Genomic DNA, 4,438 nt, shown 5'->3' with positions numbered 1-4,438 from the left:
CATTGTCCAAAGTGCACACAAAGCCAACCAACTAATTTCAACAGAGAGGCATGCCGTCAGTGTTTCCAGCTGAGAAACATTTCAAATAAATAAAAAGGGTGTGGTGATTGTTCACAAGAATCAAATCAGGAATGTCTTAAAGATCATCCTGTAAGAATGGACAACACACCCAGTAATTAAGGTTGTTACGCACACATTTTTCATCAAGTACTTGAACACCTGAACAATATAAAAAGGCAAGTGATGCTCAGCAGAGACAGATCCAGCCTTCAGGAAGACTCCTGAAAACTCCTGATCATCATGATGAAGCTGATCCTCTCTTTCACTCTCCTGTGGGCATTCTCCACCAAACTTATTTTACAATACAACTTATGCAGGTACAACACAAGTTCATTTATTATTAACACGGAAATACAATTTAGAAATTGTAAAAGAAAGTTTAATGATAATAATAATATTATAACATGTATCCATTAGTAAATCTGCTGAAGCTGTTAAGTTTTACTTTGATTTCTGGAATGAATGACGGATCAAAATAATAGATGAAACATAATTAGTTATTAATTCCTCTGAGAGATATTGAAATGTGACAGCACAGGGAAAAACCTCTGGAGATAGGAATTCAAGAACAAAAAACTAAACTAAAACTGTTGAAGTAGTTATGTACATATGTATAAACCAGGATTAAAGCTCAATGTTAAATCTAAATGATATTCTGACAAAGGCTTCAGACATTCAGGATCTTCAGACATTTCACCGTTCACACATTTCTTTTCATAAAATATTATTTTTCTTTGTTTGTTCCCATTACAGATGGAGAAATCCAGTGTCACGTATGCACAGATGTCAATGATCTGAGCTGTGCTTTCGGAGAGACAGTTGAATGTGCGCCTGGAGAAATGTGTTTGAATGCCTTCATCACAGGTATTCTTTTCTTCATATCATCTTTTCCTTTTCACTGAACTATTGAAAAATTCAACATGTGTTCCATGAAATTCACAATGCTCTTTTTTTGACAACAGAAACCGATGGAACAGAGAGAATCTAAAGGGACTGTGCAGGTCCCGCTGTTTGTCCAACCACAGGCACACAGACTATTGCAGCCAACCTGGGTGGGATACACACAGTTGCAAATGCTGAGTGCTGTGATGATGAGAATGAATGCAACTTGAGGACCCTAAGCTGTAAGTATATTTGGATCAGAAGAATTGTGATGAAAAGAACAAACAACAAATATTTCAAAATACTTTTAAAGTTATAAGGGTTAAATATTCACTCTGTGGTTTCATCTCTTTTGTTTCAGTCCCTGCTATTCCTGAAGTAAATGGAATACAATGCAATGGTTGTGATCCCAGCACTGATCAGTGTGACGCAGTAGTGAGTTGTAGAGGAGAGGAGGACACCTGCTTTCAGTCAGATAGTGAGTATTTTTATTGTACATTTAAAAAAAAATCTCTGAATCATTTTTACTTCTGTTTAAACTTGTTTCATGAGTGTAAGGACTTAAAATCACTGCATGCCTTTGAACAGGAAAAAGATTGATATATATATTTCAAAGTCATCATGAATACACTTTTTCTTTCTCTATACATACAGAAGACTCTGTATCTGTTTTCTTCGTACTTTAATCATCGACATATATTTGTCTGGCATGACTAATGAAGAAATTGTTTGACTCAAATTCAATCTTTTCATCCACAGTCTTGAAAGATCGCCGACAGATCTCTGTTGCTGGATGTGGAACTTCAAATGTGTGTGACATCGCTAATGACATCAGAAATCTGCCTTTCATGGAAGAAGTGGGAACAGTTATTTTTACACCAACCTGTTGGTTTACCACAACAACTACACCTGCCCCAACCACAACCACAACCACAACTACTCCTGAGCCGACGATTACTGTTACTGAATCAACAACAGTTTACACTCCGTCACCTGAACTGTTAGCACAAATAAAAGCTCTGCTGCAGGAACTACAGCAACTGTCAGCCAAGATAAACCTTGAGCCGCTCCAGCAACATCAACTGGTGCTTTTCAACCTGCATCTACAGCTGCTTGAGTACCACCAACAACTGGTGCTCCAACAGGAAGAACTGCCAATCGACCACCATGACCAACTGTCTATGTTCTACCAGCAATGCATGCTGGTAAACCACCAGCAGCAGCTGCTCCATCAGATCCACCCTTCTCTCTGTGGGCAACAGCACCTCCTGCAGCTCTTCAAACAACAACAACTGATTTTCCACCAACTACAAGGACTGCTGCATGGCCACCACCATCATCTGCTGCCCCACTACTACAGTTACCTGCTGCACCACCCCGCCACATCTGTACAGTAGACATCCTTATGGAGTTTTACAGAAACTTGCCTTGTGTAATTAGTCTCACTTTTCCATTTTAATCAATTTTCTTTTACTGTTCTGTCTTTAATATATGTGCTGTATATATCTTGACAGGCAGCTAAACTCTTTTCTAACTCCAAGACTCTGAAGACGTTGTCCGCTTGTCCACAGGTTTATTGAAGTTGCAGAAAAGTGTGAAACTAAAACACACAAAAAACATAATCAGCCTTGTGCAGTATTTATATGTCCATATACACAATGTAAATATACACATTCACATGAAATAAATCCGTTTTTATCCTTACTGTATTTATTGTATTCTAACCTCAAATTAACAGTTTTTTAACCTTATCAAAGAGCAAAAGTATATATTTGTATTTAAGCCTGTGCACTTCTGAAAGATTGCTACATTACTAGGCTGAACACATTTCCATCAATCACACAATTAAAGCTCACAAAATGAAACATTCATTCTAAAAGAGAATCATCTAAGAATAAACATACGAACTACACAATCAATACATACCCAAGATGCTATCAAAGGCTTGAGACGTATTGCAGATGCCACTGATTCGAACCACGTTACACTACAAGCCACGCTGCTATTTTCTCTGAATACAAGTCACGTGACACCACTAGGGAACACTCCCTTCCTGTTCTTTCTTAAAGGGACCACAGCACAATAAGAGAATCACTTCCTAATAGACTTATTAACAGAAATACACTTTAAACAGATGAACTGTGTAACAGCACATTTACTATCTGATTTCTCTTCTCCCCCCCAAAAAATCGAATCATTACCAATTACGTCAAATGGGTACAAATCAAGTTCAATCGTCTTTTCTTAATGTTTTGATTTAGTCATCTATATGCTGCTGTCATTTCCTCAATCAATCAATAAAGCTACTTTTGCAATTTCATATGATTTCCCCTTTTTCTGTTTCTCACTTTCAAAAAGGCATGATCAAGGCCTTTTCTCGATAAGGACACAATGGAATATAGGTTGCAACAAATTTTAGACCAAGATCTAATGTCGAATTGAAGCTTCTTGATTTGAATTGTGGTTTGCTACCAGCAAATTTCTAATATAGTGAAAGATTGGAGAGCAGAAAACTATTATAATATTTTCGTGAGCCAACGTTGCTCAGCATATCCCGCCTGTCTTTTTACCTACACCTTCAAGATTAGTTATGTAGTTGTTGATGAAGGGAGTAGGCCAACTCATTCGCTAAGAGCATGTCGCTGTGCATTACTGTTACTGAGGTCACTGCAAGAGTTTTTGAGTTTTCTGAAAGTGCCTTCAAAGGGTTTCTGTGTTATGCTGGTGCTGATAACATTAAGGAACCTAACTAGAATTAATGTGTAATTCGGACTTGTACGTCTCTCTCTCTGCATGACCGTTCCCCTACAGATGATGAGGACTAGATATAATGTGTTTGAAGTCTCGCTGTCTTGCCAGCTTTGAGGATTCTGCATTAGAAAACTGTGGGCCACTGTCACTCACCGTCTTATTCAGTATGAAAAACCTCACAGATGTCGCATGGTGGAGGGGTGGCTTTGTTGTCTGTGAATGATTTCATGAGCATTTTTATCCACGTCTTATTTCATTATATGTCTTGGTGGTTCTCGTTGGTTTTAACTTGAAATGGTGAGTTTTATTGTTTCACTTCCTGTTGAAGCATCTGTGATTGTGCCAATAACTGGCACCTGTCAAACACTCTCCTGACACACTGACCGATAGTGCTGAAGAACAAGTCATGTTGTGGTTCCCCATGAAGTATTAGGGAGTAAGTTATTCTTTACTTGTGGACCTGGAATAAAGCGGCCAACTGTGAACATGTACTATGGGGTGTTTAACGTGAAATAAGAACACTACGATTGGCGAGGAGGATTCAAAACAGAACGCGCAGTTAAATCTGACGAAAGGGGGAGAACGAAAAGAAGACGATGACTGCCCGGAACATAGAGATGCAGCTTTGGATCTCCTATCTGCTCGCTGCTCACCTCCATCACAAGTGATGCTGGACACCTTGGACCTCTGGAGCCGATATGTACAGAAGTACCTTCACCTTGATCAGCTTCTCGTCTTCTTTTCA

General features: G+C 38.7%; 1 long non-coding RNA gene across 1 annotated transcript; it reads left to right on the top strand.

Annotated features, from left to right (window-relative positions):
* The first annotated feature begins 255 nt into the window (after positions 1 to 255).
* Positions 256 to 2,650, top strand: LOC308115268. Its single transcript, XR_013935675.1, has 5 exons — positions 256 to 377; positions 814 to 924; positions 1,023 to 1,184; positions 1,304 to 1,420; positions 1,702 to 2,650. It is a non-coding gene; the product is annotated as an uncharacterized lncRNA (long non-coding RNA).
* Positions 2,651 to 4,438: the final 1,788 nt, after the last annotated feature.

Source organism: Lipophrys pholis, assembly GCF_963383615.2.
Source record: "Lipophrys pholis genome assembly, chromosome: 10".
NCBI classification, from domain to species: domain Eukaryota; kingdom Metazoa; phylum Chordata; class Actinopteri; order Blenniiformes; family Blenniidae; genus Lipophrys; species Lipophrys pholis.
This window is presented reverse-complemented; position numbering and strand designations above follow the sequence as displayed.